This window comes from Mauremys reevesii, linkage group 5 (genome assembly GCF_016161935.1).
Source record: "Mauremys reevesii isolate NIE-2019 linkage group 5, ASM1616193v1, whole genome shotgun sequence".
In the NCBI taxonomy this organism is placed as follows: Eukaryota; Metazoa; Chordata; order Testudines; family Geoemydidae; genus Mauremys; species Mauremys reevesii.
Window position 1 is genome coordinate 111673039 of NC_052627.1, and position 17059 is coordinate 111690097.

The following is a 17059-nucleotide window of genomic DNA, read 5'->3' on the forward strand; positions in this document are numbered from 1 at the left end:
GCTTGCCATTTTAGCAGATCTAATTATTTCTGTGGCTCTTTGGGTTAAAGTAGCCCTACTACAGATGTGGAGAGGATGCCAGGTCCAACCTAACTAGTCACAGATTTTTTAAGATTATTTTTTCAATATCATTATTTGTATAGGAAACTGATTTTTTTGCTTTGTTTTAATTTCCTTTTTCTAGAAAAAACACAAAAACAAAACAGAATGTCCCTAAAACACACATAATCAGGACCTTTTCAAAAGTTTGTGTCCTTACAGGAATACAACCAGCAACCTCCATATCTGTACTAACAAAATGGAGTGATAGCTAAAAATCTCCAGATAATCTCTAATGGTGAGATAGTCACCATGGTAACTATATGGAGATTGGTATGATTGATTGGACATATCCACAAGAAGGACTGCACTGGCTGACCATCATGGCACTAGCACTTAGTTCCTCTTCTCCCTCCCCCTCCCCCGCTTTTTAGTGGTATTTTGAATATGCAGGTAGCCCATCTGTGATGATAGCACTATGACAATTTCCATTTTTCATTGACATTTATTTTCCATGGAAATTTGATGTCCAACTCTGAGCGTGATACAATCAGTCACTATTGCTCTTTCAATAATAAGGTGTTTGTAGAGGTTTTTATTACTGATGGATTTGTAAGTTGTCTAACTTAAGTTATATCTAAACATCAAAGACTGTTGGCCCATGAGTCGGTCTGGATAAGTGTGACACTTTTTATATATCTACCATTATTTCAGACTTTAATAATTTATTCTTTCCACAGTGCCATTCAACTGCTGTCAAAATGGCAGTGTAGCAAAATTTTGTCTGCCCACTAACTCATTAAGCCTATCTAGACTCCAGGGTTCCTTACTTGTGACTGCTTAAAGCAGTTCCTTTTGACTGTATCGATTTAAATCAGCTTCCTGTTTCTTCCCACATGCTCTGTCCTTATTGTGAAAACTTGGGGTTCATTTAAGTGTATTTTCTCCAAGCATATATTTCCTTCTTTGTGACAACTGACATTTATTAGTTTTTCACATATAGCAATGTAAAAGTTTCAAGGTTTGATTTCATACAGAATGTTAGTTTCCAAGCTATCCAAATACACTGTAACAGAGAAAAAATATATTCAAACAAACCTCCAAAAAAAGAGGAAAGAAGCTCAAAGTGGTGAAAGCTTGTGAGAATTATTTTTTGAGAAAAACATTGGAATGAAAAAAAAACCAACCCACAAACGCTCTTCATTTCAGATTAGACTCTAGCACAGCTATAATGAAATGTGAACTGTAGAGCATTCTGGGTACTGGCATGCAAATAAGTATATTGAATTTTCTGCTTTGCCTGAGATTATTCACATTCATTACAGTCACAAGTTGGCTCCTAAATTGAAGTAGGTCAGGCCAGGTATATAGACAGTCAACACCATGGTTTGCTGTGTTCAGATAACAAGTTTTAAAATAATTCGTTCAAAGGTGAATTTCAAACCTGTAAAAGGTTCCAGATTGATAATACCCATAAACAAAGCTTTCTAACTACAGAGCAATGCTAGGCAGATTGTTGGGACTCCGTAATAATAAAATAATAGGTGTAGCACAGACTACAACAATTCAGTGTATCAATAAATAATTCTTAGCTCTTCTCCAGCACTATCCACCTGACAAATGTGGTGGGACACAAAATGTCATTCCTTCGTGACATCTTAAATGCCACGGGATTCACTTCTTTCATGTAAGTGACATTTTCTGTAACCTCGCTTTCATTGTTCAGCATTTCTGATCATTTTCAACACAATTCCAAATTTATGTAGAACATATGTAATTTTGGGAGTAAAATGAATGGTGTCCATCATAATGAGAGAGACCTGGGAGGGTTGGCACTTTCCATCTTTGGAAATCAAAGAACTTCATTAAATGTGAGGCAAATATTTCCATTTTACAGAGTGGAAAACTGAGGCGCAGAGTGGTTCAGTGATTTGCCAAGATTACATAATACATTTATGGAAGACCCAGGAGTAGAACCCATGTAAACCTGGCTCTTTACCTTATTCTTTAAGCAGAATATCATCACTTCTTATTGTTGAATGCTTAGATGACGTAACTGTTTGTTAAGAGAGAAAGTTACCTTAATTTAGTATTCATGCTCAACCAAACTCTAGGCTCTTTGCTGAGACTACTAATGAGAATGATTTTTCTTGGTATAGCTTGAAGGCAACACTTTAAGATGAACTGTAGAACTGTAGTTCCTAGTAAACAGACTAGGCTACAGACTGGTTTTCAGCTGGTATTGTCTCTGTCATTACTCTGCTTGGATCCCGGAACCTAAAGATAGAAGGCTTTGGATCCCATTACCATTCTCCTGACCCATCCATTCTCTAACTTTGTTTTTCAGTAAAGTCCTGATCCCTTTGAAGTCAATGGAAAAACTCCCATTAAATTCAATGACACCAGGATTCCACCCTTTGTTTTTAAGTTCTGAGAAAATTTTCTGGGAGACATGTTTCTGCCTTTGATTTTTCTGAAGGAGAGTACATCACAAAATGTCATGGTGTTGCAAACACATACTGTACTTATTTATAAGTTTGCCATACACGAGCTGCATTTCAGTTGCCTGATATTTCAACTGTTTTGGGCAAATAAGCATGAGAGTAATATAAAATACTGATAAAACGAAATGTCATTCATCATTCACTATACATAATGTTTTTCATGTTACAAAAAGCACCGGGCATAGAAATCTGTGTACTGAAGCCAACATTCATCTTCAAAAAATCAATGTGCTAAGCAATAATAACTAACCTGAAAGAAAAAAAAAAGTGTACAGGTTCAGCTATGTTACATGAAGACAATGGTGCCAAAGAGATACAAAGGATCAGGCAAGGAATACTACTGTTGCTTTTTTAAATATACTTAAGGTTTCCTTATTGAAAATGATACTAAAATGTGTTGTTCAATTGAAATATTCTAAGTTATACCCAAATCATATAAAATCTACTCTGCATTTAATAACATGTACACTTTAGCAGCTCATGGGTTTACCTTCCCATTAAATCTGTTCTATAAATTTTCTACAAAGATATAGGCGAGAAGAATCCCCTATAAAATAGCTAGAACATCCAAATCAAACAGTGATTTGCAGTGACATGGCTCAGGGAATAAAAGATTACTACTAGATTCTACGTACCATTATGCAAACCGGTCACAGCAAACATTAATGGTACTGCATTATCAATCAATGAAGGCATAAAGAGTTTTCAGCAGGAAAAAAAAAGGAAACTATTAAACCTTTTTATCAGTCCCCAAATTCTACCTTTCTCTCAGAATAGACCCAATGTCCTCTCTCTTTAATATCTACACAGCCTTTTCTCAGGCTCTCTCCACAGTAATTAGGACTTCTATATTCACAGCTCACTGTCACACTACACCCCACCCCCCTCTTTTGAAAAGCACGTTGCTGCCACTTGAACGCTGGGATAGCTGCCCATAATGCATCACTCCCAACAGCGCTGCAAATGTGGCCACACTGCAGCGCTGGTAGCTGTGAGTGTGGCCACACACCAGCGCTTTCCCTACACAGCTGTACGACCAGCGCTGTAACTCCCAGCGCTGCAACTCTCAAGTGTAGCCAAGCCCTGAGTGTAGGAGAAGACAAGGCTATCCACTGTCACTCTTACATTTTGCTTTGTCTCTAAGGTTACTACCATAAAAAGTAGAACAGACATAAGACCATTGGGGGGAAAAAAGCTTCAGGACTGATGACCTCAGAAAATGTATACTCTGCCAAGTTTGGACAAAGTAGGAAGAAGGGAAAGCCCCAGAATTAAAATTATCACAATATCAAAGAACAGAGGAGGAAACATCCTCCCTCATTTCTGACCATATTATTGTGCAGTACACCTAAAATAGTTACTGACAGGGCAAGGTAAGAATCCCATGATGCACTGCAGAGGACCAACCATAGGGGAGTAGTACAGCCAGAGAGCCCAACCCACAGAGGCAAATGGGGGTATTAGACACCTGAATTACAGCTTCCATGAGGCACTGTGACTGTTCAGATGAGCACAGATTAACGTTGGCCAGACCAAAACCAATATATATATATATATATATACATATATATATATATATATATATATATATATATATGTATATATATATATATATATATATATTTGGTTTTCAAAATGGGAAAATGATGGATTTATTTAGGCAAAATCCAAACAGCATCCACACTGTTCTGAGAGGGGTTAGCCTTCATAATCATGCAGGGAGATATCAGGGGACGGTCAGGGTTTAGCATTGCATTTGTGACAATGCAGATTGTCTACCTTTTCTGTGAGAGCATAGAGTGGAGAAGCATCTGTAGCTACGGTTACTGAAAACTGGAAGCGTCAGTATTTGCCAAGGAGCACATCTGCTGCCTGTATGTACACTGGGTGTAGCAGGCAAAGACTCTCTTTAATCATCCTGTATTTTTCCAGTGAAGAGTTTATTGAGAAGTGAACTTCCTCAGAAAAATTGTCTTTAAGCCAAAAGCAATATTTGAATTCTAGCTTAGTTTTATTATGCCAGGCTCTGGCAATGAATTTAATGCAAAATGCTGTGTGTAGATGTGCTAAGTAGACTATGTAGCCTGTTTGTTTTGGAAAGGTTTATTGAAAAAATATATAGCAGACTCTATGGAAAAGCTCTGAGGTAAGTTATAGAGAAATCTATTGAGATATAGAATTTTATTATAATGGCTTTCAAATTTGTTTACTGAATAATTGAATACCTTTAATTCTGGATTAGGTACCATGAACTATTGATCCTAAATGTTGCCCTAGTTATTTATATGGGCTTTAAAAATATTTATTTTACTATCTTGAGTGATGCTTATGTATTATTTACAAATAAAAAGCTATGGACAAGAGGCTTTTTGTAGAGCAGATGACGTCTAACTCATTGCAAAAGTTAGAGAGGATGCCTTGCCAATTAAATTGCAACCAAAAGTTTAATACTTTGAGCTTCCATGGCAGGTATGATACTCTAGTTATATTTTGATTGCAGGTTCCTTCCTTAGAGGTTATTACCTCTCAGTTTCTTCTGAAGTAGTTTGGATTATATGAATACGGAACATAATGAATGCAAGTTACCTTTGGTCCCATAGGACGGTCTTAAAAGCAGGATGTTCTCTTTTTCTTTGCTTGATCTTCATGTTTGCACTTGCTTGAGAACAGCATCCAACTCATTTAAAGAAAGTATTTTTGTAACTGGAGGGACTGTTGCTATGGAAGAGCTGTAGACTACTTTCATGTCATTTTATGACAGGCAAATTTACTTCTTGGTACCAGTGGTTTCAATGACTTTACATTGGCTCTGCATGTCACATCAGGAAAAACATTCTGTCATGAAAAGATTCAGAAATAAACTTGGTGATACAGTTAATTCCAGTGTCTTAATGCGATCTATTAAAAGTAGCTATGATTTAAGGGAAATTAACAATCAGCTACAAAAAGGCTGTTCAAGCATCATGTGAATGGTGACTGTCTCAAGAAAAATAATAATTGCAACATTTGCCATAACTAAGCATGAAATCAGAGACAACTGCAAATGCACAAATTCATGATGCTGTATATTAAAGTACTCTATGCTAGAAAGTGGACTTTAATTAGGACAATGCTGGTGTCAAATTTCTAATAAAATGTTTATAGACAAATGGAGATAACAGAACCATGGGAACTCTGGTAATATAAAAGCTGTTGTTAATTGCTAGAGATTTACATTTTGCATTAGTACAAAGTCATAAAATGCATAAAAATGATAAAGGGCTGCATACAATTTGTGTGTTCTTAAATTTGATTCACATTTGCAAATAAATGGTGTGTTCAGGTGATGTTAATTCAGTATCCTATGGTTCACAAAACCCTCACTAATTACCCTCATACTGGGTTAACTCAACGGGATTAATACTCACCTAAACACTTTTTTGTGATATTTTAATATTTATATGCACAGTTTCTCCCAGACCAAGGATTAGACTGTCCCATCTGCTGCTTCATTTGGAGGGGACCCAGGAACACAGAATCTATCTTAGTGGGACTGGAAGAGAAGGAGGGATTGCTGTTTCAAGAGGACCATTCCTTTCTTCCCTTTAACATGCAGGATCTCTTTCATTGGCTTTGGAGTACGGAACTAGCTACTCTCTCAGACGCCCATGGATTTCCAATCAGAAATCTGATAATGAGCTAGTGCTTGTCTTTAGTGAATGGCCTGCTCTCTCATCTGGGAACTGTAACAAAAATCCCTCTTTGCACTGCACTACAGAGCAGTGCACAGAGCCACACCCTGCTGCAGCTACTCCAAGGGAATGGGCGAGCCCAAGCGACTTCTGCTGTCCCTCCTAAATACATGGGGTAAGGTCAGCCCAGGAGGAAAATAAAACCAATGACAAGTGGCTCATGTGACCAAAACAGCTCAAAATTAGGGGAGGAAATGCAAAAATTCAAGGAAAAATGTTTCTTTCATATGCCAAATATGAAAAATAATCCACAAGAACCTTTTCTCCCCTCTGAAAACAATTTTTATTCCATTTTATGGAAAGTTTCACAAACCCCAAAACAGGCACTTGGGGTGACAAGGGTCTGCTAGAGAAGGGATTCAGACTGGGGGTTTGTCACAGCAAGCTGTTCTGCAGCCTGTTTCCAGGGGAAAGAAAAAATGGAGCGAAGCCCCTTGCTGGCGGGGAGGGGTATTTATATTCAGCACAAAGATGTCTCTCTTTGGCATTTCTAACTGGTGCACCAGAGAGCTGAGCCAGGAAGCTGGGTCTATATTCACAGAGACCTGGGCACATCAAGGGGGGGGGACAGGGTAGTGAGTTGGGAGGTTGGGGAGTATGGCGACCATTCATGTCACTTCTCCCCCACCCCACCCCCCAAAATTTGTCCTGGAAGGTTGTAACATTCACACCAGCATGAGTTTCAAAACATCAGCTGTAGTTTCAGTCCAAATAACTTGCTCAGGTCCCTCTACCTCTATTCCACCATGAACCAGTTCTAGGTATTACTAATTACTACTACTACTACTACCACCAATAGGGACAGAGTGGCGGTAAAGAGAAGGCAGAAGCTGAGGCTCAGAATACCTCAGAAGCAGACCTGTTGTGACAGCAGTTCTGTCAGACGGCAATGTCTTTTCAGGAAGGTTGTATTCTATAAGGAAGCTTTGTGGTACTTGGAAGGGAGTTGTGGATGGGCTTTTCACTCCCCCCCCATCCCTGTACATACATACACACACACACACACACACACACACACACACACACACACACCTGCTGTCTCATTAAAAACAGCTAGAAGAGCTCTTGGGTCACATGAATTGTATTCCTAGCTGCTGTATATATAATAATAATACCTAGCTCTTATATAGTGCTTTACATCAGTAGGTCTCAAAGTACTGTACAGAGAAGGTAGGTATCATTATTCCTATTTTACAGATTGGAAAACTGAGGCACAGGAAGGTGAAGTGACTGTATGTGTTCTGTTATTTTGTTTGTACAATCTGATAAGATTAGCATTTACCAGTTCAATGCAGTTGGGATGTATTTCTTTTCACCTTCCATGGTGATTTTTCAGTCCTGTGAGCTAAGTAAAATAAGCTATTTTGAATGGTAAATTTTCCCCTCCATTTACAATCCTCTATAAAGGACTAAGAATTGTAAAGCAACTTCAGTTCATTCACAAAAGGCCTCTAAAACCAAACTGAGTGTGCTTTCAGAAGGTTGAGAAGGCTCGGAAACCCTGATACCTCACTCTGTTGTAAATAACAATTAGACATTTTTAACAAGTGTTGTTAATTCAGAAAGAAATAATTAACACTTGCACATTAAAGTGAAAAACACTTCTGAGATGAAGTTCATTTTATTAAGCCATTTCAAACACTAGATTTTATTACAACATGGAGTTTTCACTCCTTTAATTGAATTTCAGGCACTAAAAGCCCGGTAATTTAAATCCCTAAGTGATCTGTAAGGAAAGAGTTATGTCTATTTTTAACATGATAGTAAACACACTAATGCCACACAACCGCGGGCTAGATTATGGATTTAGCTCAGTAGTTGCTCTGTCCCAGGAACAGGCCAGGGACTCCATGACTCAGTCACCGGTTGGGCCTTGGCTCTCCTTGCTCAAGGGGCAAAGTAAGCTGCACTAGCCCTATTCCTGGTACAGCCTATGTCCTGCTCCACGATGTTTGAATTGTCCTAGCTGGTACATTAGAATCAGTGCTCTGCCCACTCCCCAACACTGCCCTCTTGGTGATGTGGGATAATTTCCCCATTTTATAACCCATGGTGCAGGTAGCCAGTTAAGGGAGGTACAGTGTGCTACCTTACATCTCATTTCTCCCCTATGCAGTTTAATACTGCAAGTCACAATTTGGCCTTCTAGTTGTAAAATTTTAATTTACATTTTAAGGTATTAAAATGTGTGTTTACTTCAGTGGGGCTAAATTTCTCCAAACATTTTGTAACAAAAACGGCTTTAAAAAAAAGTTTAATGTTTTCATTTTATTGGATTTTTTCTATTAACTGCCCAAAAATTGAATACTGGAAACTGTTTCAGTTTTTCAATTTCTCTCTCCCCCCACCCAACCTTTTTCTGTGCCTGTTCTCTTTTTTGTCCAGAGAAGGGAGGTGAACAGGGGAAGGGAGTGAAAGAGGACACATAAATAAACAATGAAAACTAAAAAAATTTCTCATTTGGTTTTTCAATGAAAGGTCAAATTAAAAAAAAGGAAAATTTTGAAGAAAAAAATTCCAGTGGAAAACAATTAACATTTTTGCTAGCTCTAGTCTTTGTCTGATACTTATATCAAAGTTACAATTTACTGTAAACAAGCTTTTTTTGTTTGTTTGTTTTTCATATTGAATCTTGTATATATAACAAAAGTTCCTTTACTGGAAGTTTGACCAAATGAGGATAGTACTATTGAACCCAAAAGTGTGTGTCTGTTTAATTAGGAAATAAGTATTTAGATGGTAGGAAAACAGATCACATTAGTAAATTTATTATTCTGTAACACAAGCAAGTACAATCATATGGAAGCCCAAAATCCATATAGGCATTGAAAATCTCATAGCCCCTTTTGCAAGAGCAAGGGTGTTCATTGTAGTTTCCAGGCCAGAGATCTAATGAAGTGATTATATTCTAAATTATCCTTGCAGTTTCAGATGGGTAGATGGAGCCACTAGCAGAATCTGACCACAAAGCGCATGTCCCATTATGGGAGGGGCATGTCCCATAGTATAAGGGGATTATCCTGTAGCACAGAACAGCATACTGCGTCCTATAGCATGACCCCTGTTGGCAGTGTAGGGAGCATGGTGATCATAAAGAGAATATCTGAGATGCCCTAGGCTTCACTCATCCTCAGTTTCCATTTCAGCTAATGGGGACATTAGCAACTTGGGTGAACAGATGAGTAGAGCTTCGGGTGAGCACTAAGATGTGCTTACTGTATACCACTATTGAACAAATACACATCCTGACCATGTACATTTCAGTTGAGCACATTGATTTGGTCTGATATTCTTTTTTGCTGTCCTGATATATCTTATAGTGCTGCTGTGTGCTTTTAACTAGCTGGCATGTTTTCCTAGGAAATAATGGCAACTGTGAAATGACAGCTACTTTATAATCCCATACACTCTCAGGAATTATTTTGTGATAACAGGGAAGATTTATGAGTGTTACTGTCTGTAGCAATCTGGCAAAAACCACAGAAATAGAGTTTCAGTAAAATGAGTGGCTGGAAAATGCCAGTGTAATGCTGACAGACCCCGGTCGTCGGCAGGCAGGATTGAACCTGGGACCTCAGTGCATGAGCCTCTACCGCATGAGCTAAAAGCCAACTGGCTCTTAGCTAAGGCTGTTGAGCAGACTCATTTGATCTCTCTTGCTAAGTAGTCTCGGTGCCACTAGATGGGACAGAACACCACACCCAGGAGGCATGTGGGTTACACCAGGATATGTGGAGATTCACAAGCTATACTGACAGTAAGGAAGTAAATTTAATCCTTAAAATAAATCTGTATAATTTCCAAACAAGTAAACACAGTTCATGTTCTGTTTAGCATGCAATATCTTTGGCCTGCCAATACTTGGGCACAAGTCTAAGGAGTTACTGTCAGTACAGAATGTACTATACATAGTAAAATTAATCCTTCTGTCGCTTTGTCAGCCCAGTGTGAAATCAACAGTATTGAAAAGCCATGAGGATGCCATAGTGTATAGTACAATGAAGCATACAAAAGGCTGGCAAGATAAAAAGAAGTTATCCTGATTCCTATGTTATGCAAGAGTAGCCAAAAATCAATTAGTGTAGTTATTAGAATTAAAGATTATTGATGACAATAAGGGAGCTAGACAAGGGAGATATTTTCTATCCACAAAAACAACAAGGAGTCTGGTGGCACCTTAAAGACTAACAGATTTATTTGGGCATAAGCTTTCGTGGGTAAAAAACCTCACTTCTCCAGATGCGTTCTATCCAGGCTACCATTTGACAACAGAATATTTACATGCCTACAGTTACTAAGTAACAAATTTATACCCCAAATGCTGTGATCTTTAGTCCTAAAGACAACTCAGTAGGCTTCAAAGAGTTTTGCTGGTTGAAGGACTGAAAGATTTGCCCCTTAGCTTTCAAATGATGAAACTCTCAGATATTCTTGATGATGCAAAGTCAAGGAAATGGTAAAGCATAGATTAGTAGGGTTGGAAAGGACCTCAGGAGATCTTCTAGTCCAACCCCTTGCTCAAAGCAGGACCCATCCCCAAATGGCCCCCTCAAGGATTGAACTCACAACCCTGGGTTTAGCAGGCCAATGCTCAAACCGCTGAGCTGAGCTATCCCACCCTCTAATAAAAGCTCTTTGAAGGATTAATTGTAAAATACTTTACACTAATCATTGCTTATGAAGTAATGACCTTCAGCATAAACAGAACTGTTGAGATGTCTTGTTTAGCCAAAGTCACGTCAATAGAAATAGAACTAATGGGGAGCAACATCAGAAATAGTCAATAATCAACATGGTTTCTGCCAGAATATGAAAAAAGTTGTTACATCTATCAAAGTAGGCATATGGTGGTGAAGTATAAGAAAGAATAATTATGGGCTAAGCTGTGGCTTAGCTACCAGGCCTGAGAAGGGACAGCATGTAGCTGCAGTGCTCAAGGAGAAGTTCTGAAACCAGATTATGCAGCCACAGAATCACCCTGCTCCCCCACTTAAACTGAAGGGTGGTTAGAGAAATAATATAGAGGCCAGTCTGTGTTGGCTGGTGTGCAGAAAGACGAGAGCCAACACTCCACCCACTTCCCACCCACATCATGAGAGAGGACATGATGCCAGCTGATTCCCCACTACCTCCTTCTGCAAAGAGAGATCCAGATGCACAGGTCACCTCTGTAAAAGGCAAGTTAGTAGCAACATCATTGTGAAAATGACCAAATATAAACTACATAAAATAGATGCACAATTAAAAGATAATTTATTAGCAAACAATTCTTTTCTTTGTCTTCACTCTCACATTTTCCAGGGAACACCTGGACATTGTTACTACTGTATTTTGGATACCACAGGTATTGTGCACTCTGAATCATAAACAACGTATAAATGAAAGAAAATTAAAAGCCAAAGCTTTCTTCCTGTCAAATGTCAGGTATGTAAGAAATAAACAGAGTGAACTAAAGGTGAGGTTAGGAGCCTGATCCAAAGCCCACTGAAAGCAAGAGAGTCTTTGCAGTGAGCTTTGGCGAGCATTACAGAAACATGTTTTAGGACAAATTATAAGATTGGAATAGGAACAGTGAAGGATACGATCTCGGAATAGAAAAAGAAAAAAGGATGTAGGGTATAGTGTTCCAATTATCAAGATAATTTATATCAGTCATGATGTCAAGTATCAGAGGGGTAGCCGTGTTAGTCTGGTTCTGTAGAAGCAGCAAAGAATCCTGTGGCACCTTATAGACTAACAGATGTTTTGCAGCATGAGCTTTCGTGGGTGAATACCCACTTCTTCGGATGCAAGCAGTGGAAATTTCCAGGGGCAGGTGTGTATATATAAGCCAGCAAGAAGCAGGCTAGAGATAACGAGGTTAGATCAATCAGGGAGGATGGGGCCCTGTTCCAGCAGCTGAGGTGTGAAAACCAAGGGAGGAGAAACTGGTTCTGTAATTGGCAAGCCATTCACAGTCTTTGTTTAGTCCTAAACTGATGGTGTTAAATTTGCAAATGAATTGGAGCTCAGCAGTTTCTCTCTGGAGTCTGGTCCTAAAGTTTTTTTGCTGGAGGATGGCCACCTTAAAATCTGCTATTGTGTGGCCAGGGAGGTTGAAGTGTTCTCCTACAGGTTTTTGTATATTGCCATTCCTAATGTCTGATTTGTGTCCATTTATCCTTTTCCTTAGAGACTGTCCAGTTTGGCTGATGTACATAGCAGAGGGGCATTGCTGGCATATGATGGCATATATTACATTGGTGGACGTGCAGGTGAATGAACCGGTGATGGTGTGGCTGATCTGGTTAGGTCCTGTGATGGTGTTGCTGGTGTAGATATGTGGGCAGAGTTGGCATCGAGGTTTGTTGCATGGGTTGGTTCCTGAGCTAGAGTTACTATGGTGCGTGTGCAGTAGCTGGTGAGAATATGCTTCAGGTTGGCAGGTTGTCTGTGGGCGAGGACTGGCCTGCCACCCAAGGTCTGTGAAAGTGTGGGATCATTGTCCAGGATGGGTTGTAGATCCCTGATGATGCGGTGGAGGGGTTTGAGCTGGGGACTGTATGTGATGGCCAGTGGAGTCCTGTTGGTTTCTTTCTTGGGCTTGTCTTGCAGTAGGAGGCTTCTGGGTACACATCTGGCTCTGTTGATCTGTTTCCTTATTTCCTCATGTGGGTACTGTAGTCTTGAGAATGCTTGGTGGAGATTTTCTAAGTGTTGGTCTCTGTCTGCGGGGTTAGAGCAGATACGGTTGTACCTCAGTGCTTGGCTGTAGACAATGGATCTTGTGGTGTGCCCGGGATGGAAGCTGGAGGCATGAAGGTAGGCATAGCGGTCTGTAGGTTTTCGGTATAGGGTGGTGTTAATGTGACCACCACTTATTTGCACCGTGGTGTCTAGGAAGTGGACCTCCCGTGTAGATAGGTCCAGGCTGAGGTTGATGGAGGGGGGAAGCTGTTGAAATCATGGTGGAATTTTTCTAGAGTCTCCTTCCCATGGGTCCAGATGATGAAGATGTCATCAATGTAGCGTAGGTAGAGAAGGGGCATGAGTGGACAGGAGCTGAGGAAGCGTTGTTCCAGGTCAGCCATAAAAATATAGGCATATTGGGTGCCACTGATCTGGAGATATATATTGTCATTAAATTTGAAATAGTTGTGTGTGAGGATAAAGGCACAGAGCTCAGCAACCAGTTGTGCTGTGGCATCATCAGGATACTGTTCCTGACAGCTTGTATTCCATCAGTGTGTGGGATGTTTGTGTAGAGAGCCTCTACATCCATGGTGGCTAGGATGGTGTTCTCTGGAAGGTCACCAATGCATTGTAGTTTCCTCAGGAAATCAGTGGTGTCACGGAGATAGCTGGGAGTGCTGGTAACATAGGGTCTGAGTAGGGAGTCCACATATCCAGACAGTCCTTCAGTGAGAGTTCCAATGCCAGAGATGATGGGGCGTCCAGGATTACCAGGTTTGTGGATCTTAGGTAGTAGATAGAATAACCCTGGTCGAGGTTCTAAGGGTATGTTGATTTGTTCCGGTGTTAGTGTAGGGAGTGTCCTGAGTAGATGGTGCAGTTTCTAGTGTATTCCTCAGTGGGATCTGAGGGAAGTAGCTTGTAAAATTTGGTATTGGAGAGTTGTCTGATGGCCTCCTTTTGGTAGTCAGACCTGTTCATGATGACAACAGCACCTCCTTTATCAGCCTCTTTGATTATAATGTCAGGATGGTTTCTGAGGCTGTGGATGGCATTGCTCTGCACGACTTAGGTTGTGAGGCAAGCGACGTTGTTTTTCCACAATTTCTGCCTGTGCACGCGGCGGAAGCATTCAATGTATAGGTCCAAACTGTCATTTCGACCCTCAGGAGGAGTCCATGTGGAGTTCTTCTTCTTGTGCTGTTGGTGGGAGGGTAACTGTGTATCAGTGCGCTGTTCAGTGTTGTCCTGGAAGTATTCTTTGAGTCGGAGGCGAAAGTAGGCTTCAGATCGCCGCAGAACTGTATCATGTTGGTGGGGGTGGCAGGGCAGAAAGAGAGTCCCGAGATAGGACAGACTGTTCTTCTGGGCTGAGTGTGTGGCTGGATAGATTGACGATATTGCTGGGTGGGTTAGGGTATCACGGTTGTGGCCCCATGTGGCAGGTAGGAGTTTAGACAGCTTACAGTCCTTTTTCCTTTTAGAGAGGTGAAGTGGGTAATGTAGATCTCCTGTCTTATTTTAGTGAAGTCCGTTTGTATGGAAGTTTGGTTATTGATGAGAGTCTCTAGGTTGGAGAGCTCTTTTTTGATGTTTTCCTGTTTGCTGTATAGTATGCTGATCAGGTGGTTCCTCAGTTTCTTAGATAGAGTATGGCATAATCTCTCACTGTGGTCTGTGTAGTATGTAGATAGCAGTGGATTTTTTACCTTTAGTCCATTAGGTATGATGTCCATCCGTTTACATTTGGAAAGGAAGATGATATCCGTCTGTATTTGTGCAAGTTTCTTCATGAGGTTGATGGATTTCCACTCCATACGGCTAAATGCAGTGCCTTGCATGGTGTCAAGTATCAGAGGGGTAGCCGTGTTAGTCTGGTTCTGTAGAAGCAGCAAAGAATCCTGTGGCACCTTATAGACTAACAGATGTTTTGCAGCATGAGCTTTCGTGGGTGAATACCCACTTCTTCGGATGCAAGCAGTGGAAATTTCCAGGGGCAGGTGTGTATATATAAGCCAGCAAGAAGCAGGCTAGAGATAACGAGGTTAGATCAATCAGGGAGGATGGGGCCCTGTTCCAGCAGCTGAGGTGTGAAAACCAAGGGAGGAGAAACTGGTTCTGTAATTGGCAAGCCATTCACAGTGACTGATCAATAGCAATGACACTATATCAGTGATGCTATATACGTTCTTACAAGTGAGAAATGGAATGAAGGAGCTGAAGATGATTCTTGATTGCCAAGTCAGAAGAAATGGCAAAGATGAAACATTTGTATGGTGAAGATGATAAAGACATCAAAATCCAGATCTAGGGGGGTGGGAGATTTATGTCAATACTCATAACAGGGAATATCAATTAAAATAATCTGATGTAGAGGATAAACTTCTTACTCCACAACACTGAGACCACAACTAGAAATGAGGCAATTTTAGATTTGGTGCTGATCAGTAAAGAGGAGTTAATTATTAAAGCTGGTTGAGAATTTTCTGAAGAAACATTTTGTCACAAAATGCTGATGAACTGAAACAGTTTTCCAGATCCAGGATGGAATTTCTGAATAAGATGAAAACCCAGAATAGGCAGGGCACTCACATGGGCTGCAAGAAACGCACATTCAACTCCCTCCTCTGCCTGATTCAGAACAGGGACATGAACCGCTCTCCTGCATCTCAGGGGAGGGCCCTCACCACTAAGCTACTGATTTTGGTGGGGCTCTCTGCTTTTTACAAGCATTTCCATCCTGGGCCTGAAAATCCTTCATGATGAAAATATCATCAAAAAACAATAGAATGGTTTTAAGAGGGATTTTGAATCTGGGTCTCCCACCTCCCTGGTGAGTGCCCTACCCACTGGGCTAGAGAGTCAGTCTCTCTCTTTGGCCCACTGAATATTTAATTATTTATACAAGATAGAATGACTCTAATGGGAGTGTGGGAGAGAGAGAGCGAGAGAGCGCAAGCTTGTGCACCTGAGTCTTATTTTATAATCCAGTGGATAGGAGTGTGGCTTGTTTCTGCATTTTTCAACCACTTCTGGATGTGGAGGTTCAAGGGAATCATTGAGCGAGTCACTATAGAGGATAATGGTATTCTAGAATGTGTTTACAGGGGTCTCTTGTGTAGGACAAGAGCAGAAGTATTGTCTCTATGTGCAGTTTTAAGTACCTCTTTGTAAAAAGTGATAGAACTTCCATCATATCCATGGAAGACTCTTTCACAATCTAATAAGTACCTCCATTAGGAAATCACTGGTTGCCAGCTAAAATTTCCCTTTTTTAACATTTTATCATATTAATCATTGTTATCTTTTGGTTTACCATCAACAATTATTTTCCATCCTTGAGATTTAAATTGCTTTTATCTACCTTGCAACTCTATGATTATATCACAATGTGTTGGTTCATTCAGTCCAAATATTATCCATTGGGCTGAAATGGATAATGACTTAATTTTGCTTGGGAAGTTTAAATTTAGTAAAGCAAACTGGGCACCCCTGTAGCTATTGGAACCCCACCAGCTTAGTAGGTGGTTTTTTTTTTTTTTCGCTTTGAAATTTTAGAGAAATTGGAGCTGATCTCTAGAAATCCGGGGAGGGGAGAAAAGGCCACAACAAAGGATTTGTGAGGTCATGGCAGAGTTTATGTTGGTAACTGAACATTTGGAGTGACTGGAGAAGTTAGTGCGGATGTCTCATGCAGACCCGTGCAATGTTTATTTATTTATTTATTTCAAAAAAAGTTTATTCTCTGAAAGATGGAGTTTGGGGTCAACCAAAACTATTCACAAATTCACAAATGAATAGTTTTGGCCAAAAAAAAAATTCCCCAAAAGTCAAATTGAAATGTTTTGACATTTTAAAAATTAAATATTTTGAATTTTCATTTCAAAATGTTGTCTTGATTCAAAATTTAGCTAAATTTAACTTTTTATAAAAGGGATAAAATACCCTAGAACAAAATTTCATTTCATGTCAAATGAAGCATTCTGTTCAAACTGGACAGAAAAATCAAAAAGTTGTAAATTTTGGGAAAACCCAAAATGATTTTTTAAAAATTTTTCACTTCAGCCACCAAATCAAAAACTCAATGATTTGCCCCACAAATCCTACGAATTC

At 39.9% G+C, this 17059-nt stretch overlaps 1 long non-coding RNA gene across 1 annotated transcript in view; it reads right to left on the reverse strand.

Moving 5' to 3' along the window:
* Positions 1-2097, reverse strand: part of LOC120405790 — a 94445-nt gene extending 92348 nt beyond the window's left edge. Inside the window, exon 1 of the long non-coding RNA XR_005598881.1 lies at positions 2039-2097. This is a non-coding gene — a long non-coding RNA (uncharacterized LOC120405790). The remainder of the gene's footprint in view (positions 1-2038) is intronic.
* Positions 2098-17059: the final 14962 nt, after the last annotated feature.